The sequence below is a fragment of the Myodes glareolus genome, chromosome 16 (genome assembly GCF_982192425.1).
Source record: "Myodes glareolus chromosome 16, mMyoGla1.1, whole genome shotgun sequence".
NCBI lineage: Eukaryota > Metazoa > Chordata > Mammalia > Rodentia > Cricetidae > Myodes > Myodes glareolus.
The window spans coordinates 18,407,298-18,431,987 of record NC_142041.1 but is presented as its reverse complement, the minus strand read 5'-3'; the positions used below and the strand labels follow the sequence as shown (position 1 = coordinate 18,431,987).

The 24,690-nt window shown below is 45.4% G+C and overlaps 1 protein-coding gene across 7 annotated transcripts in view; it reads left to right on the top strand.

Moving 5' to 3' along the window:
* Palm2akap2 (PALM2 and AKAP2 fusion) overlaps positions 1 to 24,690 on the top strand; it is a 459,281-nt gene that overhangs the window by 354,951 nt on the left and 79,640 nt on the right. Inside the window, exon 1 of one of the 7 annotated variants that reach the window (XM_085677119.2) lies at positions 24,597 to 24,616. The exons of the other annotated variants lie outside the window; for them this stretch is intronic. The gene's annotated coding sequence lies outside the window, so the exon portion shown is untranslated. Of the gene's footprint in view, positions 1 to 24,596; positions 24,617 to 24,690 lie in introns of those variants that run through there. 7 annotated transcript variants of the gene reach the window in all.

Sequence of the window (24,690 nt, the reverse complement as noted above, 5' to 3'; positions counted from 1 at the left end):
TTAGGGTTTACTCCACAAGATAGAACACATACCCAGACACCACTCGGGTGACCAAGAACCTGAAACTAAATAGCCCAGGTACCTAGGGTGAAGCCAAATACTACTGATCTAAAAGAAGAGAAAAGTATGTAGTGATTAAATGCCATCTAACGACATTCTGCTACACTCAAAGATCAGTGCCTTCCTTGTTCAGCCATCTACAGAGAAGCTCCCTCCTACAGCAGATGGGAACAAATGCAGAGACCCTCAGCCAGACATTACTCAGGGAGCTAGAGAACTTTGATCCTGAACCCTAGATGGGCTGTCTCCATCAAATCCCCTCCCTCAGAACTCAGGAGACTCTGTGGGAGGGAGGCAGAAATAGTGTAAGAGCACTGAGGGATGGAGGGCACCAAGAGACACCCCCCCTAAATCAACATAAGAAAAGCCATTTGAACTCACAAAGACTGAGGCATCACTCACTGGGCCTGCTTTGTGTGTTATGGCTCCCAACTTTGTGTCCAGGCTTTGTGTGTTATGGCTCCCAACTGAGCATTTTTATGGGATTCCTGAGTGTGGGAACAAGTGGATCTTCTGAGTCCTGTGCCTTTTCGTGGGCACTTTTTCTTCTGTTATTTTATCTTGTCCAACTTCAGTGCGGTAGTTTTTATTTTATTATATTTTATTTTGTTAAACTTTTTTAAAAAAAAAAAGGATGGATGGATGGATGAAAACCAGCCACTAGGGTAAGTCATTAACAATGAACTGTCATTTATATTTTAAGGCTGACATTGTTTCTTTTAGAATTTTAAGGCAGAGCCTCATTATGTAGCCCAGCCTGGCCCATAACTCTTCCTCCTGCCTGGGTCACTGGAGTCCTGACATTACAGGTGTATGCCACCCCATCTGGTGGTAAATGATTCTTTTGAAGTTATGTTTTTAAAGGCCAGTGACTGCATAGCAGTCCACCAGTCAGCCTTTACATTGCTGTAGGAGCTTGACCGGAGATTGAGCCTGACGCCTGCCTCAAATCCTCTCCTTTTCCTTTGCTGGTGTTTGCTTGGCCTGACATTTTCTCCTCATCTCCCACTTATTCTTCAAGTCCTTTTTACTATCCCACATTCCATGTTGGCTGCCTTCTTTTTCCTTCTTCCTCCTCCTCCTCCTTTTTTCAAGACGGGGTTTCTCTGTGTAGTCCTGGCTATCCTGTCCTTGAACTCACAGAGATCCGCCTGCCTCTGCCTCCCATGTGCTGGGATTGAGGTGTGCACCACCACTGCCTGGCATAGAATATATTTTTAAGTGTGTGTGTGTGTGTGTGTGTGTGTGTTTATGAACACTTATGTGCCACCGCCGAGGATGGCCTATGGAAGTAGGCCTTATCCTCCCACCGTGTGTGTTCTGGGGATCAAACTCAGGTCCTCTGGCCTGGTACCTGTCTACTGGCCCTAAGTTTTTTTTTTTTTTTTTTTTTTTTTTGCTGTTCATATGTATGGTGTATGCTGGGACACATGCATGCCATGATGTACATATGGAGGTCAGAGGACAACTTTGTAGACTTATTCTGGGGCTGGGACTCGAGCTGCCAGGCTTCCATGGCAAGTTCTCTCTACTCAATGAGCCATCTCATCAGCCCATTTTAAAAATCGAACATATTAAAAAATATTAACTACTGTTAGGCCAAATCTCTCTACCAAAAGAGAGTAGCCAGCTATCCTAGGCTAAGATGGACCAGAACATTCTATCAAGTGTGTTGGTTTGAAACAGTAATCAGGGATCCACACACAACACGACTGAGAAGCAAAACATGCTATCCCTGACCCAGTTTCTAGAAAGTCTTTCCTTCAGTAAATGACAGCTGTTAGACTCCCCTCCCCCCATGCCTATAGAGGGGGACTGTCTAGCGCAGGTCCAGCGGTGAGCCGGCATTCTTCCCTTTTTGAGGATTCTAGCTCTACACTACCTCAGTTTTCCTAGGAATGCACCTTATTTACTTGGGCATATAGCTCTGTCTTTCCCAGAATGGCAGGGATGAGGGGTTCTGGGAGCCCAGAGTCCTAGCATTAGGATCAAACACTGTTTCTTGTTTGGTTCTTTTTTATTATTATTACTTTTTTATTGTCTTATTCTATTTTTCCTAAGATGGAATTTTCATATTGTAGCCCAGGTTGTCAGTGACTTTGCAGGAGTCTTTCCACCTTGGTCTCAGGGGTGTAGGAGTCACTCCATCCCCCAATGGTCACTGGGAACAACACCTTTGAGGAGCCAGGGCACACTGCCTTTCAAACTGCCTCTCCTGGTAATGCCGAGCCACTTAAGACCCTTCTGCCACAGGTGTGAGCCTAGTGTGGAAGACCCAGCACTTGGTGGTGGGAGGAGCTAAGCAGAGGCAGGAGAGAGCCCCACCCCATATCAGGTCTATTGAGTCACAGTCTGCATTTTGACAAAATTCCCAAGGACTTATATGCAGGGAAGTTCTGCTCCTTCTGATTTGGAAGTAGGCTGGGCATGAAAACTGTCCAAACTTTAGGACTCGAGTTAGCAGACTGGAACTGAAAGATGAGCCTACCTTAGTGAGGGTGGGAGAGTGGATACAGAGCAAGACACAGCTAAGCATCCTGCAGGGCACCAGACAGACAGCCTCCTCACCCAATCACCGACAGACGGACAGCCTCCTCACCCAATCACCGACAGACAGACAGCCACCTCACCCAATCACCAGACAGACAACCTCCTCACCCAATCACCGACAGACAGACAGCCTCCTCACCCAATCACCGACAGACAGACAGCCTCCTCACCCCAACAGAGAATTACTCTGTTCCACGGGTCAATCTGTTAAGAAACTTTGACCTTGGGGTTGGTTGAGAGGTCGTTGCTCTTGCAGAGGACCCAAATTTGGTTCTTCACACCCATGGCGGGCAGCTCCCAACTGCCTGGAACTTCAACTCCAGAGGCTTCAAGGCCCCTCTTCTGATCTCTGAGGTGCCTTCACTAGGCATACATACCCACGCACAGGCACACAAACTTATACATAAAGACAGAGACAGGTGGATCTCTGTGAGTTCGAAGACAGTCTGGTCTACACAGCAAGTTTCAGGTCACCTAGAGCTATAATTGTGACCCTATCTCAAAAAATGAAAGGAACGAAAAACCACAAAAACGGTCTTAAGAGCTGAGATGTTGCTCAGTCAGTAGAGGCTTGCCTAGCATTCATAAAACCTTGGGTTTGATTCCTTAAGAGTTAGATTGTATGGGTCTGTAATCCCAGAATTTTAGAAGTAGAGGCAGGAGGATCAGCTGTTTAAGGTCATCTTTGATTACATACTGAATATGAGCCAGCGTGAGCTATCTAAGACTATTTAACAATTAAATAACCAGTACACAGAAGACAGAGGTGGGTGGATCTCTGTAGTTCCATGACAGCGGGGGCTATAGAGAGCCTGCCTCAAAACAGGTAACTAACTAAATAAAGTGTTTAAGAAAGCAAATTTGTCACTCTCTTTAAAAAAAAAAAATAAGAAAGAAAGGAGGCTGGAGAGCTGGCTCAGCGGTCAAGAGCACTGGCTGCTCTTCCAGAGGATCCAGGTTCAATTCCCAGCACCTCTATGGCAGCTCACAAGTGTCTGTAACTTCAGTTCCAGGAAATCTGACACCCTCACACAGATATACATGCAGGCAAAACACCAATACACATAAAATATAACTAAATCATTAAGAAAAAAAAAACAAAAGCAAGAAAGGAACCCTAGTCTGATTGCTGATCGCCTTATGCCTGGCCAGCCCATCTTAGATGCTGTAGTTTGCTCTGCCATATGCAGCTGTGAACGTGCGTAATCCTGGGACTTGAGCGAGAAAGCCACGAATCAGAAACACCGGGGATGCTTATAGCACTCCTAGAGTCACGGGCTTTAGTGCACAGGAGGTTCCGAGTGGACTTCTACACAAGGGACTGCAGTGAGGCTACCGTTGGATGACAGCCGACCCCGTCCTGTTTGCCACCAGTCAGTACCTGCTCTACTGAGACTTGCCCAGGAGTGAGTCCTAGCTTTCAGTACCCAAGCAGGTTGTGCTAGGCCAGCTGTGCCACCTGAAGGCTGGGGACAGAGATGCTGGGCTGGGGAGTGGGGACCCCTGCTGCTGTTTTTCTCCTCTGGAGCATTTTGATCTCGTGGATATCACTGCCGGTACTCTCTCCTCCTTCCCTCCCTCTTCTTAGATGCTGTGCTCCTTTCTCCCTTCTCTTCCCACCTTCTCCTTAGATGCTGTGCCCCCTTCCGCCTGTCCCCTTTGCTTCCTTATTTCCTTCTTTTGAACCCGAGTCAAGACCTGTATTGAGCCAACACGCTACGTGTTGGGGCCTTCCCTCCAGTGTTTTGTAGTGTTATATTCATTAAAGAACCGCTGTTAATCTACGGGGACTTCAGTGTGCTAGACAAATGGTCTACCTCTTCTTTACATCCTTAGTCGGTCATCCCAGCTGTTAGTTCGCTAGCCGCAGCTACCTTCACCTACTCTCTTGTCCCCCCCCCCCCCCCCCCCGTGTCCTTCTGCCTTTACTGGTAGAGGATTCCCATCCTGCAAGCAAACCGAATTTATCATGGGGTCATCCCAAGGAAAAGAAAGCCCTTGGAAAATTCTGTGCTGTTTCTTTTCCACGCCGCTCATCTCCCTTGCAAATGAGAGGCAGGGCCTTGGCTGGAGAAGAGGTCACGGGCAGCGCCCAGCTGGCTGCAGAACACTCAGCCCCAGCATTTGGACTCAGGAGCCAGAACTCCGAGCCTCAGATCAGAGTGGAATGTGGGCTTCTCAAAAGCAGGGAAGCCTGTGGTTTTCCAGCTGATCTGCTTCAGAGGGCCCTAAGTGAAGAAAGCCAGGAGTCAATCCAGTAGATCATGGATCATGAGAGGATGCTGTGTAGGCCTACCTGCTAGATCATCAAAGGAAAGGCTTGCCTCCTCCAACTGATTTTTAGCAATTGCCTTAAGAAAATAATTGTGGTGCACACCTTTAATTCCAGCACTTGGGAGGCAGAGGCAGGCGGATCTCTGAGTTCGAGGTCAGCCTGGTCTACACGTGCTAGTTCCACGACAGGCTCCAAAGTCACAGAGAAACCCTGTCTCGAAAAAAACGAAAAACAAAAACAAAAAATTGGAGCTTAATTTTCTTCTTTTTTTTATTTCTAATTTTACAACCAACCTTTATTATTAAAATCTTCCAAGTAAATAAAAACCTCACATAACAAGTTAACTAGACATAAAACCCTTTCAACTCAATGAATTCTATACACATATAATAGGCATTCAGAACAGAAACTTATAACCTAATTTAATTTTTTTAAATTTTCTTCTTGTTGTTTTCTGAAACAAGATCTCTTATAGCATAGGCTTGAACTCACTGTGAAACCAAAGATGGTCTTGAATTTAGAAGTCTCCTATTTATATCGAATATGCTAGAATTATAGGTACCCACACCTGTTTTATGTAATGTTGGAGACTGAACCCAGGGCTTTGTGAATGCTAGTTACACACTGTTAGTGAACTAATCTGTGCAAGGGACTGGGACAGCACCCCCATTCCCACACTTCTGAAGCAGGCAGGGGAGCCCACCACAGTCTGGAAGACTCTTTCCTGGACTTTGATGTTTCCTGAGCTGGAAAGGGAGTGTCCTGAGAGTGACACGTGAGTTTCTTCATGTGGCACACAGCACTAGCAGCCTTGCATGGCTTGTCCCTGTTAGAAAGCTTTTGGTGTCACGTCAGCAGAATGGCTTTTTGTTAGAGAGCCAGTTTTCTGGTATCCATGACAGCAGTGTGGCTTTTGCCTGAAAGCCTATGAATGCATGGTACAGAAAAGCATTTTTCCTTTCTCTCTCTCTCTCTCTCTCTCTTTCTCTCTCTCTCTCTTTCTCTCTCTCTCTCTTTCTCTCCCTCTCTCCTCTCTCGGTATTTTGAGATACCTGCTCATGCCGCCCAGCTTGGTCTTGGGTTGATCCTTCTGCTTCCGCCTCCCAAGTGCTGGGATTGCAGGTGTGTGCCACCACACCCAATCTCTTTGACTCCTTTCAAAACTGAATAAATGTGCATTGTAATCCCACGACTAGAAAAATAATGAAGTGATATAATAAATAGTTCATGATACATACTAGCCAGTTTTTAAAATTCACTCATCCTTCTATGATCTTGTTGCTCCTGCTTTGGAGAAGCGTGTTCCATTCCTAAGGCCCTCAGGAGATCAGAAGAATTCTCCATCTCCACCCTGAAGGGTTTTAACCTTCAGGAAATAATGCAAATTGAAAGGTGTGTGATGCAAGCCGTCTACTCAAGGGCTCACAGAAGAAGAGCAGATTGATGACAAGGTGGCTGCCTTGTGGCTCATGGGGCAGGTGAAGGGCTGTTCCTGAGAGTAGAGAGTTGAACAGATTCGAGAGCCAACTTCACATCCTGGCTTTGTCATTCTCTTTATCAGCTCAAGCACGTTGAGCCTTGGTAAGTAAACTCAGTGTCCTCACCAGCTTGGAGAATGGTACTTAGCTCACAGTTAGGAGTAAATGGGCATGGAGTTTAATAGACGACCCGATATGCAGTAAGTTCTGAGAATCAGGATGAAGAGAATGGAATAGTGTCTACAGAACATCATTCTGTCTGTCTGTCTTTAAATTTATTCTTGCACACTTGATATGACCGAAAATGTGAGCATCTGTATTCTCTGCCATCTTTTTTCTTTCCTTTTTCTCTGTCTTTCTTTCCTTCTTTCTTTCTTTCTTTCTTTCTTTCTTTCTTTCTTTCTTTCTTCCTTCCTTCCTTCCTTCCTTCCTTCCTTCCTTCCTTCTTCTTTCTTTCTTTCTTTCTTCCTTTCTTTCTTTCTCTCTTTTTTTGAGACTGGGTCTCTCTACATAGTATTCACTGTCCTGGAATTCACACTGCAAACCAGGCTGGCCTCAGACCCATAGAGATCCATCCGCCTCTGCCTCCTTAGTGCCAGTATTAAAAGTGTGTGCGGCCACACCCGGCTTTTGCTGCCAGTTTTCGAGGGTTCTTGGTCTCTATCCCTCTGTGTCGGTGGTTTCAGTTCAGCATCCTGTTTGTGAGCCTCATTATCATGTACAGAGACAAGATAATAACTGGTTTACCAAATAGCGATAATGAAAGCACGCAGAGCCGGACTTTCGTATCATTGGGAAGGTAGAGAAGGAGGAAGGAAACCGACCATTTCTCAGTGTGTTAGTTAGTTCAGTGCTTCTCACTGAAGAGTTAGCTCCAGGCAGACCGGCGAGAGCGAATGCCAGGGCTCAGTCTCTTTGGAGTGACAGTTCAGGGCAGTTCTCTCAGTTAAAGGCTTCATGTGTGGATTATTTTAATCCCAGAGAACCAGATAGTCTCATTGTTTTAGTAATAATAACACTGATAGTCGTTTTAGTGTGTGCTGGGGATTAAAATTGGCAACCCACATGCTCCACCCCTAAACTAAACATCCTTAACAGCTACACCCTCATTCACAAGAAAGGCTTTAAAAACTACAGATAAAGGAAAATGAGTAGATTTGATGAATGAAATATTTTTCTATTGAAGAGCTCCCCAAGGTGTTCTAGAATGTGTATTTGGGGCACAGCATCCTCTAGAGCGGTGGTTCTCAGCCTTCCTGATGCTGTGACCCTTTAATACAGCTTTCACATTGCAGTGTCCCTAATCATAAAGTTACTTCTGTTGCCACTTTATAACTGTAATTTTGCTACTGTTGCGAATCGTAATGTAAATATTTTTTTGGAGATAGAGGTCTGACAAAAGGGTCACAACCCATGGGTTGAGAACTGCTGCTGTAGAACATTCCTCACTCTATCCCTGTTTATCTTTTGGGTGGGTGTTTCCCACTTCAAGGCAATGGAGTCCCTTATCAGTCCGGAGGAGAAACAGCCCAACAATAGACTTTAGAAGGCTTTGTACACGGTGCTCTTTAAGAAGGCACCTGAGAGGGGAGGGTGTGGACCAGGAATTCCTCCTCCACCCTGACCAATGCCAAGTTGTAAGCTACTATCGTGAGAGGGAAGAAATATGCTGGTCTCAGCTTCACCCAGGGGTATCACTTTGTGCTTTTGTGTGCTAGGATTAATGAAGACTTCCCTCCAAATGCTCTGAGAGTCTGTGCTTTAATTTGAAAATTTCTGGGTTTTGCTTAGGTCAAGCGAGGCTTCTTAGATGCTCCTGGGGCCTCTTTCAACACCTGCGTTTTATCCTGTGTTATCTTTCTATTAGTACCCTTCCTTTGCCCCCTCTCCTTTCCTCTCTGTTCTTAAAAAAAAAAATCTCACCACGTAGCCTAAGCTAGCCCAGAACTTATGGCAATCCTCCTGCCTCTGCTCCCTGATTGCTCCCTGATTAGCTCTAGTGCGGAGTTTTGGTTGAACATTGCTCAGGCTCCGCGATGTTGGTGAGGTATGTTGTTCTGTTCTAAAAGTTACTTCTTACTTTTTCTAGTTGTCAATAGAAGTGACAATGGTGCTAGAGAGGTGACTGAGCAGTCACGGGGAGGGGAGTGTTTATTACTTGGTTCCCCAAACCCTGCAGCTCACAAAGCTCTGCCATTGCCGCCCTAGGAGACTCTGCCTCTGCCTTCCGTGAGTACTTTCACTCAGCCCCCGCCCCACACCCTATAATTAAAATAAAAAGAATAAATCTTATTTTTTTAAGTGAAAATGAAGCTTGTTGATTGTTTATCTAAATTCTGAAGCATTTCTCTTTGCCAAAAATCCCTCGACAATGGTGTGGCTAGCATGATTAAACCTGAATTTAACAAACGAACATTTCCCATATTGGATTTGGTGTGCATCAATGCTCCATAATGCTCTGGGATTCTGTACTTTGTTTAAATAAACTTTCACAATGAGCTAGTTAAAAAGGACAAGGTCTCTGGCAGATTTTACTTGACTAGTTTTGTGTTTTGTTCTTTCTATGTTTTCCTCCTTTAACATTTAAAGGGCAGCTGAGCATCCTTGAAGTATGGATGATGGTGTATTGTGGGGTATTTGTACACTGTGTGAAGATGCATTGCTGTGATTGGTGTAAGAAGAAGCTGAACAACCAATAGCTAGGCAGGAGAGGATAGCAGGATTTCCAGGAGAGAAAGAAAGAGGAGGGGGAATCTAGGCGCATAGGATTTGCCAACCAGACATGGAGAGGGAACAGGTAGTGCAAGATGTAAGGCACACGGTAGAGCGTAGGTTAATAGAAATGGGTTAATCTGAGTTATAAGGGCTGGTTAGGAGCAAGCCCAAGCTAAAGGTCAAACATTGATAATTAATAGTAAGTCTCCATGTCATTATTTGGGGGGATGGCAATCCAAAGATAGTCTAACAAGAAAGCTTGCTACATCTGGTGCCCAACATTGGGTGCCAGATTAAGTGTCTATCTAATTATTCTTCATCAATACAAACTCGGGAATCAGACATCAGGGTGAGAACCTGATTGATCAGAGAAATGGTTAAGAAGTGACCAGTGACCTCCTCTCTCTCCTTCCTCCATCCAGAAGGCTGAGACTCTTTCTAAGCCCGTCCCTACTACTTTCTGCAACTCTCTATATGGGTCATCCAGAAACTCTATGGTTAATTTTGGTCAGCTAGTAGCTAGCTCCACCCTCTGATTCTAAGTAAACTTATTGGAAATCTTGGGAGTGCCAGAATGTTATCAAAATATCCCAGAGCAGTGATGTGGTTGCTAAATGGAATAACAGAGGGGTTGGTAATACTTCACGCTTGTTATGAGGTCACATGGGCTCCTCTGTGCCTGCTACTCTGGAGGTGGGGCCGAGGTGTTCTTATGGTTGGGGTTTTCTTTTATTTAAGGGGGGGGACTATTGTTTTGTTTAGAGACAGGGTCTCTCTCACAGTGTAGCTCTGACTGTCCTGGAACTCACAATGTAGACCAGGCTGACCTCGAACTCACAGAGACTCACCTGCCTCTGTCTCCTCAGTATTGGGATCAAAGGCCTGTGCCACTATGTCTGGCCACAATTGGAGCTTTCTTGAGGCTGGGGAGATGGCTCTCATTAGCAAAATGTCAGCCTGCATGAGAAACTGAGTTCAGGTCCTAGCACTTCCACAAAAATCCCTGTGTGGCAGTGCATGGCACACACCAGTAATCCTAGTGTTGATATGTTGGGGACAGGTAGATCCCCAGAGATTACTGGCCAACCACGTTAGCAAATCAGTGAACAATGGGTTCAGTGAGAGACCTTGTCTCAAAAAATAAAGTGGGCATTGATTCACAAAGGAAGATACCTAACATTGATCTCCAGTTTCTACATACCCCCCCACTAGCACACACACACCACCACCACCACCACCACCACAACAACAATAACACAAAATTAATTCCTGAAAAATAAATCCAAACAAAACATAATTTAAGGTAATAGAGAGATAACTCAGTGGTTAAGAGCATTGTTGCTATTTTAGAGGTTCCAGGTCCTGTTTCCTGCACCCACTTTTATCTGTAACTCCAGGAGAGCTGATGCAGGAGGATCTTGGATTTGAGTAAAGTTCAGTATGGGCTACATGGCAAGATATTATCTCAAGTAATAAAATAATAATAATAATAATAAAATAAATATATCATATATAATGAGATACATAAATATGTGTGTATGTATGTATACATGTATGTATGTATGTAGTAATATCATCCCAAGTGGCTGGCACAGACTTAGTTTTCAATAAACATAAATTACTGTGCTGGATAGTTTTATGTCAACTTGACGCAATCTGGGGTTGTCTGAAGGGAGGAAACCTTAGCTGAGAAAATGCCTCCATAAGACTTGGCTGTAAGGCATTTTCTTAATTAGTGATTTATGTGGGAGAGCCCAGCTCATCACGGGTAATGCCATCCCTGGGCTGGTGGTCCTCTATAAGAAAGCAAACAGAGCAAACCAGTAAGTAACCAGCACCCCTCCATGGCCTCTGCGTCAGCTCCTGTGTCTAGGTTGCTGCCCTGTTTGAGTTCCTGCCCTGGCTTCCTTCAGTGATGAACAGCAATGGGGAAGCATAGACCAAATAAAGTCCTCGCTCCCCAACTTGCTTTTGGTCATGGTGTTTTATTGCAGCCATAGAAACCCTAACTAAGATACTTACCTTTCTCCAAATTCAGTATCAAGTGCATTGGCTTGTATTTTTTGTTGTTGATTTTAGTTTTTGGTTTTTTTGGAGGCAGAGTCTCGCTCTGTAGCTCAGGCTGGCTTCCTGCTCAGCTGCTCCCCTGCCCCAGCTTCTCAAATACTGGGGTTTTAGGAATGAGCCGAAATTTATTTCAAAACATGTTTGTCCGAATAACGGCAGACGGGTGACGTTTGTTTTTCAGACGGGTGTATTTTAGTGTGTGACATCTTCTGCATGCCATTCTTGTGGTTTATTAATGTGGTTCGGCCCTTTCATGTCTTATATTTATTCACTGAGTGCATGAATATGTTATCTGTGTCTCTGTTTGTGTATATGCAGGCTTGTATGCTTTGGCATGTGAAGGCCAGAGGACACCCTTCAGAGAATTATTTCCTCCTTCCATATGGGTTCCAGGGGTCATACTTGGTTCATCAGGCTTGGTGACATGTGCCATTCCTGACAGCCATCTTGTCAATGTCTTCGTCCACGTTTTTGATGGAGCAGAACCTTTCTTTTTCTTTTTCTTTTTTTTTTTTTTGTTTTTTGTTTTTTGTTATTTTTTTGAGACAGGGTTTCTTTGTAGCTTTAGAGCCCGTCCTGGAACTAGCTCTCGCAGACCAGGCTGGCCTCGAACTCACAGAGATCCGTCTGCCTTTGCCTCCCGAGTGCTGGGATTGGGATTAAAGGTGTGCACCACCACCGCCCGGTGGAGCAGAACCTTTCTTTAGCTGTCTTTCCGGTTCACTCCGTGATTAGATGACACAAGGCTTTTCATTGACTGTTTCACTCTATTACTGAGATATGGTTGAGCTGTGGAGAAAAAGACGGTCTCCTAGGGGCCACCTGATTGCAGAACCTTGCAGACAAAAGTAATATGCTAGAGATAAGGCTGCCACCAATTAAGTCCTGATAGCGGCTCACACGCTTCAGTTTCCATGTGGTCTGATTTATCAGGAGGGAGGCAAGCATGATTTAGAGGGTTTATGACTGTTTTCCTTTGGATAAGTCATAATCAAGTGGTTATTTATAGTTCTTTATTGTCATTTGAGTGGATTGAGGATTTATTGCCCTTTATTGCCCTGAGTCATTGTGAGTGGCTGCTTGCTAGGTAACCCTGCACCTGGAGAAGAAGGGGTTGGCAGCATCCCCACCCTGTGGGGATCCGGACACACTGTACCGAGGGAAGCATGTGTGGGTGGCTTGTAGAAGAGTGATGGGCAGCCCAGCATGCCAATTATGGGAACCCTGTCTTTCACCTCAGCATGGTCTCCCTGAATGGTGACCTTGACCGGTGCAGGGACTCACACCTGTGGTCCCAGCTCTTGAGCTGTAGAGAGGCTAAGGAGTTTAAGGCTAGCCTTGGCTACATAGGGAGTGCAAGGCCAACTTGAAGGGCAAGAGATTACCCTGTCCTAGCAAAAGATGTAAGTGATTCAAGGAGTCAGTCCTTGAATCCCAGCACTCTGGAGGCAGAGGCAGGCGGATCTCTCTGAGCTCGAGGCCAGCCTGGTCTACAAGAGCTAGTCCCAGGGCATGTTCCAAAGCTACAGAGAAACCCTGTCTTGAAAAAAAAAGAAAAAGAAAGAAAGAAAAAAGTAAGTGGTTCAAGGTCACATACACTCCATCAAAATTCCAGAAGGATCCAGACCACCAAAGTCAGGGGAATCTTCCCATCCTAGACTTCACTACCTAGTAGGCAGCAGCTGTTTGGACAGCCCCCAAGGAACAAAGACAAATTTTAGAATAATCATCATTAAAATTTTAGAAATGGAAAGAAACTTCTTATCAATTCTTTGGTCGAATCCGTTCATTTTTTACAGATAAGACTAAGACACGCACAACTGGGTCACTGCGATAAGCTGGGTGGTGGGGGTGGCAAACAGCTCTCTCTCTCTCTCTCTCTCTCTCTCTCTCTCTGTGTGTGTGTGTGTGTGTGTGTGTGTGTGTGTGTGTGTGTGTGTGTAACAGCATAGAATATGTATAGAAGAGTCAGGGGACAATTGACAAGAGTCAGTACTCTCTTTCCACCATGTGGGGCTCAGGGGTTGAACTTAGGTCATCAGACTTGGCAGTACATGGAAGTCCCTTTACCTAAGAACCTTCTCACCTTCCTATTTCTTTTTTATTTTTATATATGATCTCTTTAAGTCCTAGACTGGCCTTGTACCTCTGTGGCTTTTGTTTGTTGTATTTGGAAAGGAGAAGAGGGAAGCAAACCTTAGGTAAAACCTCACTTACTCTACTTCATAGAGCAAGTGATGACACCCACCTTGCCATGTACATTTTCGAGGTCTTTCTTGTTTCAGGAAAACCAAAGGTGTGTGCCGTCTGTTTTACTTGCCTGCATAATTTTAGCACTGGGCATCTTACTGGTATTGAAATCTAGACAAAGGCAGGAAATTGAAGAAATGGAAAAAATGAGAGAATAGATTCCTCTGCCTCTGTGCGGTAGGACTGGGGTGACTCTCAGCAATGTTATAACCTGGAAAGGGCAGGGCAGGGCATTCAGACTCTGTCCTTGTTAGCTTTGCTGTCCTAAAGATCATGACCCCGTATCACTGAGGGAAGTCAAGGGAGGACCTAGAGGCAGGAGCTGATGCAGACTGTGGAGGGGTGCTGCTTACTGGCTTGCCCCTCTTGGCTTGCTCAGCCTGCTTTCTTACAGAACCTGGGACCACCTGCCCAGGATGGCACCTCCCACAGTGGGCTGAGTCCTCTCCCACCAATCATTCACCAAGAAAATTCCCCAACAGACTAGCCTATGGGCCAATCTGATGGAGGCTATGATGATTTCCTCAACTGTTCCCTCTTTCTAGGTGACTCTAGCATGTAACGAGTTAATCAAAAAACTGACCAGCACAGATGTCATGTTAAGAAACACGACTTAGTGTAGACAAATTGCAGTGATTGTGACCAGTCTCCTTTAGTGAGTTTCTCAGAGACCTAGAGGATGTTGTAGTGTTCAGCAAGGACAAGGAAACCGATTCTTTCCCCTCCAACCTTGTATTTGACCCCTCCTGGCTCCCTTCCCCATCTGTCCTCTTCCCCCTCCTCTTCCTGCTCTGCCGGGGCAGGACTCCACAGCACCCTTTCAAGAGCTGCCATTTACATTATGCTCTAGGAATTTACCAAGTCAACTCTTGCGTCTCGTAAACAGCAGCTCACAACCAGGCTGGCACCGAAGAGAAACAATGGGATGGTCTCTGTGGGCTGGCAGCATCAAAGAGGGGCTCATTGCAACAACACACCTCTTGCCTTGTGTGATGATTGCACGCCCCCCCCCCCATCCCAGCCTAGGAACACAGGTACTTCCTCTCCGAAGGCCCTGAAGGAGATGATGGGCTTATTTCCGACCATGCAGGAAGTAAGCAGAACCCAGGGACCAAATCCCTGATCTCAGAGGTCCCTGGCAGAGGACTGCTATTAAACTTAGATCTTTCTAGAATCAAGTGGTAATTGAATTCGCCGATGGTATCATGTGTGGAAAAGAAAAAGAAGCTGAAGAAGGAACTAAGAGGAATAGCTGGTCTTTTCTTCTGGCATCTTGAAGAGTAAGGCTTTGTTGGAAGGACGGAGCTAGAGGGGGCCTTGGATCGAGTGGGATTTGGACCTGATCCTAGGAGGAGCATGTCCTGCTTAGGGGTAAAAATGCTCCATCAGTATGTGAGCTACTTGGAGGCACAATCTGTCCCTGTGAGTTAAGGCCTTCCAATACAACCAAGCTTCAAATAAATGCCAGATAGCTCCGTTCTCCAACTGCCCTCGGGTTAGTTAATTCCACTTCCCTGTGACCTCTGCTTACCTCCCAGTTATCAACTCCCCCACCCCACCCCCAGCTGGCTCTCCTCCTAAATTCTACATTAGGCTTCCTCAGTCTGATGTGGTACCTCAGCTGACCTTTCCTTCCTTCCTGGCTTAACTCTGCAATGCCAACTCCGTTTTGATGCTCTGAGGTGAATCTCTACTAGAAAATAAAAATCAGTGGCGTGGACTCAAAGAAAAGAGGCACTGCTCTCGTTTCTAGACGTTTTCCCCAGCGTCTAGACCCACTGTGGTGTAGTATAGGGTTTCCTAAGGCGAGGTCTCTACTCTTGGGCTTGCCAGGTACAAGAAAGGAAAATTACAATCAGCTCTGTCTCGCTCTTATAATGACCTCATCGTGCATTCCAAAGCACAGGGAGCCTTCAGCACTCAGCCCCAAGGCCTCTCTCTATCTGTGAGTCCATCTGAACCCATGGTGCTTGGAGCGACAGTGTGTCAGTGCGTCATCGCTGGCTCTGTCTCCTGTGAAATACAGACTTCAGGAAAGGAATGCTTCAATAAAGAAGTCAGCAGACTGCTCTCCCATGGGGAAGTCCTCCAAACTGAGACCTGTGCATTGTAACTCCTGACTTGATGATATGACTTTGACATATGGGCCTCTGACACTTTTTAGATCACTTTGTAGGTATCCAGTTGTCGGGTAGGGTGAACCTGGCTTGTTGGTTTTTTTTTTTTAATTTTTTAAAATTTATTTGTTTTTGTTTAACAAATTTTGCCTTGGGTGTCCCCTGGAACTAGAATTACAGACAGTTGTGAGCTGCCATATGAGCAATAGAAGTTGAATCTGGCTCTTCTGGAAGAGCAGGTAATACATGTAGCCACTGAGCCATCTCGCCAACCTTATTTTTTTATTTTTGAGTGTGTGTGTGTGTGTGTGTGTGTGTGTGTGTGCGCACATACATGCACATGAGTACATTGACTTAAAAGTCAAAAGAAGACATTGAATCTTCTGGAACTAGAGTTACAGTTATGAACTTCCCAGTGTAGGCGCTAGGAAATAAACTTGGATTCTCTGGAAGATCAATAAGTGTTCTTACCTGTTAAATTATCTTTCCAACCCCACATGTAAAATTTTTTGTATTTTATATTATATTATCTTAAACTTGGGGGCTCTCAATGAAATAGCTGGTCTGTGATGTTCAAACGTCATGAACAGTAAGAGAAAATCAATAAAGTGTTCCACACTGGAGGAGATTAATGATGTGAGACCTAAATGGAACTTTGGACCCTGAATTGGACCATCTTGTGTGGGGTCTGGCATTCAAGAACTAGAATCTGATGAAGGTTGAGGCTTTGTTTTTTAGGAAAATTCACTGAGTCAAAACAATGGACTCAGAAAAACATTATATACATGCAATATATTGATTCTAATTTTAAAATCAATCTATTGAGAGGGTCTCATATATGCCAGGCTGACTGTGTAGCCAAGGATGACCTTGAATTTGTGATCCTCTGGCCTCTACTTCCTCAGTGCTGGGATGGAACTCCAGGTGTGTATGATCACCCTATCTTGGTTTATGAGTCCCTGGGGATTGAACCCAGGCCTTCATTTCTCACTAGGTAAAGACACCGTCAGTTGAGCTATGCCCTGGTAATGTTCTCAGTTTTTGAGTTGTAAATAGGTAAAGAAAAAAATATTATTATAAGAAATGCAACGTCCTCCTGAGAACCCCCAAAGCTATGCTGTCAGTGGATCATCTTGGGAAGACACTGGCAGAAACTTAGGGGGTCAGCCCGGGCACACACCCATCCAGCCTTGCTCTTCTGAGCAAGCACGGTCAGTCCAATGTGCTGTGAAATGAACTATGTGATATTACTACCGCAAACAGAATTCAGCGTGCTCAGATTAGATGTCTTCTCTGCACATTCCATGGGTGTGAACCGTCAGGCTGGAACCTAGAAGTGTCTGAAGCCTGACTCAGATGTTTATGTGAGCCATTCCTTCGTGACTATGAAAACACCACATGCCCATTATCCAAGGGAGATTAAAAAATAAACAGTTAAAATGCTAGGCCTGGTATCCTAGGCCTGCAGTCTAGCACTGGAGGCGCCGAGGCAGGAGGATCCTAAGTCAGAAGTCAGCCTAGGCTGTAGAGTAAAACTCTGTGTTAAAACCAAAGTAAAAGTAACAGCAACGAAAACAATTCAAAAATAATGAGGAGAAAATCCAGTTTCGGCCATTTGTCAACACTTGCAGGTTCTAGACTTAAAGATGGCTCTCATTCTTAAGCTATTGTTTGCCGTGCTGGGTATGGTCTCTTTTTAAAAATGACAACTGTGCGTTTGTTTATTTCGTTGTTGTGTTTGTGGGTGTGTGTATGTGTGTGTTCTTTAAGTGACTACATAATATTCCACTGGATTTTAGTTAGATAGGTTATGCTAGGGGTGATCTTTTAAAGTTTTTATTTATTTTATTTTATTTTAAGTTTTTATTTATTTAATTACTGTGGGGTGTACATGTGTTGTCCTTCATGGGTGGAGGTCAGAGGGCAACGTTTGGGACTCAGTTCTCGCCTCTTTTATGTGGGCTTGGGGGTTCAAACTCAGATCTTAGGCTTTCGAGGAAAGCACTCTACCCTCTGAGCTATCTTACCGGTTCCTTTAATTCTTTTGGTCCTGGTGGTTGAACCTAGGGCAGCACGCTTGCCAGGTGCTCTGCCAGCGCTCTGCCTCTGAGCTGTGTCTACAGCGCTCTGATTTAGTGGCTTCTAGCATTTGCCTTTATAAACATGGCTGCAGTGGACTCTGCTGTCACTGCTGTTGTTATTTGGAAACAGTTTATTAAGAAGAAAACAACAACAACAAAACAAGGCACTCCAGGGGTGGCAGAGTTCTGGTGAACTTAAAATATGGACGCTCAAAAAGTCTATATTTAATTTTGTTTTTGTTGTTTTGTTTCTTTTTTTCAAGACAGGGTTTCTTTGTGTAACAGTCCTGGCTGTCCTGCAGCTTGCTTTATTGACCAGGCTGCCCTTGAACTCACTGAGATCCTCCTGCTTCTGCCTCCCAAGCGCTGGGATTAAAGGCGTTTGCCACCCCTGCCCAGCCTATACTCAGTTTTTTATGAGCATCCTTAGTTAAATAAAAATTAGCGGAGGTGCTACACACCTAAGACATGGTTGTCACAGTTGCTTCTCAGAAGGGTGGAGCTAGCAATAACCTCACAAATTGCCAAACGATACTTCATTTAGAAACCTGGAGTATAAGCTAAAAACCCAAGTAAAACATCCGAGATCATTATTACTTTAAGTTTTTTTTTATAATATCATTGTTAGGTATACTCTAAGTAGCCGTGAAAGGTTCTGAATTCTGCATGTGTAAAATGTCTAGAAGTATATACAAAACAAGACCATCGAGGCTGCCTCTGAACTGTGTACACATCACAAGCCCCTTTTCAAAATTAAATTATTTTTATTAAAATTTTTTAAAATTTCATTTAATGTGTATGGGTGCTTTGCCTTAATATGTGCACCTGCATATCCAGTGCCTGAGGAAGAGAATGTTGGATCCCCTGAAACCGTCATAGACAGTTGTGAGCTGCCACGTGGGTGCTGGGAATTGAACTCTGGTCGTCGGGAAGAATGGCTAGGACTCTTAACCACTGTGTCATCTCTCCAGCCCGTTAACTTTATTCTTAATTATATGTGTGGGTCCATACCGTATCTGGGGGTATGTGCAATGGGTTCACGGTCCTGAAGGAACCAGAGGGGAATCAAAGTCCTTGGAGCTGGAGTGTAAGGGTGCTCTTAGCCACTAAGCCATCTCTCCAGACCCCAAAGTTTGTTTTATTGAGAAAGAATTTTGTTATCTATCCCAAACTAACCTAAACTCACAGCAATCCTCCTGCCTCAGCCTCTTAACTGTTGGAATTAGAAGCGTGTGCCATCATGCCGGTTTCAAGCCACTCTTTGTGGGCTCTTTATTCATGTGAATTGATCCTAGCATCTCTTGAGGTACAATGGCTATGTTGTTGATTCTGGGCTCTTTTTTCACCTCCCTACATAGACTTTCATTGTATTTTATGGATCATTCATAACCTGTAGTATATGTGTAAGTATATGTGTGTCCCACAGATACCACCTCAGTACCAATCTCAGGCTCAGCATCTGTCTCGGGATAGTCCCAGGAATCCTTTTCAGAGTTGGGCAGAGTTGGCAGCTGCCATTCAACAAGTGAGAATTTGGAGACTCGGGACTCTTGTTAGCTAATGGCAGACGAGTCTGGCAGTCTTGGGTTTGAGGCTCAGCTTAATTTATCTATCACTGCTGTGTGACAGTGGGTAAAGCCCTTGACTTCTCTGGGCCTTCGTTCCTTTATCTGTGAAAGGGGTTCACCATGACAACCCTGTAAGGGAGTAGGTGTGCAGACAGGATGAAGGGACACACACAGAAAGCACCTAGTGCTTGGTTGGCACTTGGAGACTACAGTCTGTGGCGGCTTATGAGCTGTCTGCATTTTCCCCCTGAGGCTGTGTTTTCACTTGCTACACTTGCTACTTCCCTCTCTACCGAGGAAGGCGGGTCACGTGGGTCCATACTCTGCCTTAACAGGTCGGCAACCCCAGGGCGGCAGAGAACAACGGACTGGTCTGCTCTGTCTGTCACGTGACCGGGGAGGCTGGGCAGCAGCTTCAGGTCTCTGACACTTGGATTGGGGTGAGGCTTTTCCTTTCTTGATACTGGCTTCCTGTTTCATAAACTCCTGGTACCGAGTCCAAAGCTTCTTGGGCCAGTGTTGAGCCAGCCCCGCCCGGTTCTCCTCCAGTCAAGGCTGGATTCAGGCAGATTTTATGCTGGCCGTCTGCAGAGGGCCAGGTTGTGCGTATTTTGGGTTCTGTGGGCAGTGCGGTGTCTGGAGACACTTGTGCTTTGCCGTTGAGCACAGCCTTACCCCCAGACAGCGTAAATGAGCAGGCTTAGCTGTACTTCAGTAGAACTGTATTTACTGGAGCCAGCAAGTGGTTGGGCCCCTGGGCTGGGCTGTGGTTGTCAACCCCTGGGACACAAGGAGCAGGGGGCTACTTGGGCCCGTTGGTGGCAGACACTGGGTTACTGCATACTTAATACATGAGAACTTCTGAGTGTCTCTTTTATGAAGAAGCATTCTGAAGTTATTTAGATATGCTTCTATTTAAAAAATAATTGTTGTATTTAATGAAAGGACTTTTTAATTAAAGATTTATTTATTTATGCGCTTTGGTGTTTTGCCTGCATGTGTATCTGTGTAAGGATGTTGGATCGCCTTAAAGTGGAGTTACAGCCTGTTGTGAGCTGCCATATGGGTGCTGGGAATTAAGCCCAGGTCCTCTGGAAGAGCAATCAGTGCCCCCAATCACTGCTTACTTTGTTTATGTAGTCCGTGTATGTGCATGCAGGTGTTCACGGGGGCCAAAGGGTGCTGGGTCCCCTAGAACTGGAGTTGTATTTCTGAGCCACCTGATGTGGATGCTGGGAACTGAATTCATGTCATTTGCAAGAGCTGTAAGCACTTTCTGCTGAACCATCTTTCTAGCTCTGTTTCTAGGAGCGGGTGGGGGGGTCTCACCATGTAGCCATGGTTGTTCTGAAACTTACTGGCTAGACCAGGCTGCCCTCAAACTTACAAAGGAACTGAAAATGACCTTAAACTCCCTCCTGACTCCACTTCTGGAACAGAGTGCTGAACTGACAAGCTTGCACCACCACGCCTTGTATATGAGGTGCTAGGGGTTGATCTCAGGGATCAGTGCATGCTGGGAAACACTTTACCAACTGAATTCTATACTTCAGGCTGGCCTTGAAGTCAAGATAATCCTCCTGCCTCAACCTCCCCAGTGTTGGAACTGTAGACTTTGTACCCTGTGCTAGTCAGTTCTAAGGAATTTCTATTTTAGGAGGTGGGAGGTTGCTGGGATTAAAGTCATGCACCACCCCGCCCAGCCAGGAATTTAAATTAAAGAAAAAAACAACTTTTATGTTATTATTTTGCATTGAAAACAGATTGGGAAAGAGTTTGTATTCTCAAATGTAGATGAAAAATTATTTTCAGGTATTCTGAGCATTTTTTCTATCCATTTGTTCTTTTATTTTGGTTCTCATGCACAGAGGATAATTTTCAATTAAGCTCTATCTGGAAGATTTAGACAGCTTTTGTTTTAATCAGGAAGATGACATCTGAAGTGCATCTCACTCTCACCCATGCACCAGTGTTGACTCGCATCATTAAAATAATGACTGAAGACACATTCATTCTTTCAAAGGTCACCTACCACTCTGTGCAGTGTAGACAAGAATCAACATATGGATGTTCATGGGCTGTTTGCTTCCAGAACATTCCTCTGGACAGTGGTGGCCTCCTAGCCCCGTGGCCAAAATACATTTAGCTGTGTTTTGTCTACAGACGTGTCCAACAATAGCAAGGGCACACGACCACTGGTTTTAGGAAACTTGCGTAGTTCTTTTGAAATATTGACCCCAGCTGAATAAAGATGCCTGTTTTCAAAATCAGTATTCTGTCGCCTTCAGTAATTATTCTGCAGGAGCCCGAAATATTTCTCATTTGTGAATCCTGATAAAATGCCTTAGAAGTCCCAGTAACGTGCTCAAGAATCAGCTGGAAGGAAACAAACGTCACTTTCTGACGTGCAGACTTCAGACGAGAATGTTGGGGGATGAGGAGGTAGGCCCGTGACGGAATGTTTGCCCAGTGGATATGAGACCCAGCAGCGCGCGCGCGCGCACACACACACACACACACACACACACACACACACACACACACACACTGGTGTAACCTGAAAACCTAAAAGAACTAAAACATAAGGTATTAGGTAATCCTAACTTCCAGGTTTTTCTCCTAGCCCAGGCTGCCCTCAAACTCTCTTTGAACTTCTGATCCTCTGGTGTCTGCCTCCTGAGTGAAGGAATTATAGGCTTCAAGCATGTAGAGCAGGCCCTCTACCCTCGGGCCACATCCCCGGTTATCACTGTCATTTTCTGAGAACGTTATTACACAGTGCATCTGCCTCTGTCTCTGTTGCTGAGAAGTAGGTGCGAGTGTGTGTGTGTGTGTGTGTTGGGGTTCCCTAGTGAAAAGTTTCTGCACCCCAATAAGCCTCTCCACTGATGCAATAATCCAAATCAGACCAAATCAAACCGAATCAGAAAAAGCCCAGGTTTAATGGATACCAATGCTCTCAGATAGCTTTCCAGTCCCCCAGAGAGGAACCGGGGAAGGGAGACTAGAAAACCATGTGTTTATTCTCTAAGGTGCTGTTGAAATATTCTGTGGGAGTGGTCTTGAGCATCTCTGGGGAGGGGTCATTGTTCAGTGGACTTTCTTGAAGGTGGAGTCGGGACTGAGGCAACTGCCAGGGGAGGGGGCTTGGGATGGAACTTCCACCCAAACATTCCAGACTCTTTGGGTATATGGATGCCAAGCCTGGAGTAAGGCTTCTACTCAAACATCCCAGACTTTTTGGATGTGTGGATGCCAGGGACTGGGGTGTAGCCTGAACCTAGACATTCCAGACTCTTTGGATATATGGATGCCAGGGGCTGGGGTGTAGCCTGAACCCAAACATCCCAGACTCTTTGGGTATATGGATACTAGGGGCTGAGGTGAAGCTTCCACCCAAACACCTAGCACGAAACAGACTTTGTTACAGCTTGTCATCATTCAGTTTCATGGCCATCCATCCAGCAGCCACACTGGGTTTTGAATGGGGCTCCTCTGGGCACCCATGTGTCAGCCAAGATGACTCTTAACCCACTTACCATTTGAAGGCCACAACCTCATAAGGAGACCAATGTGAACGATGCAAACAGGCAAAAAAGGTGGCTTTCAGGATGTCAGTGTGTTCTGTCCTCCTAAGGATGTGGAAGCAAAAATCTATCCATCCCATTGATGTCCATCTTTTATCTTTATGTGACTGACTCTGTAGAAAATACCGATGCGCTTCTAACTATTTGGGATAATCAAGAACGACAGGGTAGTGCTCCCCGGGTGACCGCCGTGGGAAGCAGCATCAAATGCCCGCGCTCTCTTCTCTCCTAGATCAAGAAGTAGACAGATGAGTGCTGGTGTCCAGCCCCATTTCTTCTCTTTGTATTCAGCTCGGGATCTGAGTGCACGCACAGCGCTGCTCACGCTTACAGTGGGGTTTCCCTCCTCAGTTAACTCTATCCCAAACCCTGAAGGTGCGGTTCTGCCTGGCAGTTTGTTTCCCTTGTGTTTCTAAATCTCATCAAGTTGATTGGAGAGTCACCATCCCAGCTGTTCTGGGCAGGTTCTGATTCTTCCTCTGTGAACGTTCTGCCCTCTGTTAGTTTCTAGATGAGCCCAAGTTGAACTCCTCAGACTAAGGCGTGAGTGGGTACAGCTGCTGTTCCCACCTTTTGCTGCGTGGGTATGGCTTTGGGGCAATTACAGAAAGGATGGTGTGCTTTTTAATAAATAGGAGGAAGTGGTTCTTCAGATCCTTCACTGCTTTCATTTTCCAGAATCTTCTAGAAAATGAGCATTGGGGATGGAGGGGGAAGATAATCATGTTAATTCAAGGTTTTCCACTGTGAAAGTAATGAATCCAAAGATAGGATTTCTTTTTTGTTTTGTTTATTTTTAATGAAGAAAACATTCACACCTCGCCACTGAGTGTTGATGTTTTGGAACTCACAGCGTTAAGAGAACTTCTGGAAAGGCTAGGGTGAGCTCCACACCGTGGCTTGCCTGTTACCTATAATCATGTATTTCTCCTTTTGGAGTATTCTGGCATTCTTAAAATAGAGCGCTCTAGTGTCTGCAGTGGCAGGGCCCAGGGTTCTGATAACTACTTGAGGCAATGGTCTATGAATGTCACCCTTCCTCAGAACAGCCAGGGCAAAGGTGTGGCAGCTGTGGTGCCTGCAGCCCCCTTCCAAGTGTTGTTCTTCCTGTACACAGAGCAGGCCTCACACGGTGGTGGTAACCCAGCCCAAGGGACAGGGAGGCTCTCTGTTTCCTGTCACTTAGTTCCCATCCAGTTTAGAACCTGGGATCTCTGGCCCAGAAGCTTGTCTTTAATTATCGCCACACCCTCTGATTCTCTGGTCTTTATAGTGAGCTATGGAAACATTTTTTGGGGTGTAGTGCTAAATTTACAACTGTAAACAGAACAAGAAGGGAGGGGATGTCCCAAAATTTGAGGCAAAAAGCTAAAGGGATACATGCAGAAGCCGTCAGGGTGAAGGAAGTCCAGACCTTCCTGAGTGGTTTGCGCTGTTTGCTGTACACTCGTTGGCTTCCCACCTTCCGAGCTGATGGCTTAGGACAGTGATGGTTTACTGTGTTTGTTATTTTTTACCTCTGTGCCTGCCTTCTGCCTTCCAACATTTATTTTGAAGCTACAGTTTTGTACCCGGTCAAACTCCTGGTCAAAGGCCAGGGTGGAATCGTATATGTTTTCAGGAAACAACTGTAGCTGGCGAGGAAGCAAAGTAGGAAGGAAAAGCAAGTGATAGCCGAAAGTAGCAGCTGCAGCACAGAAGAGACCAGAAGCTTCTAGGTGCCGATGGCGGGGAACCCCAGAGTGACAGTTTCATTTCCTGAGTGTGCCACGGGTTTGTGAGATTGCTTTGCTCATTCGATGCGTTGACAGAATACCTCCGACAGGTCTGTGTCAGGAGAGATCTGGAGGCATGACAGAAAGTTGAAGGTAAGTTAGTGTGCTGGTGGATTGTCGTTGTCAACTTGATACCGCCTAGACTCACCTAAGAAGGCGCTTCTGTC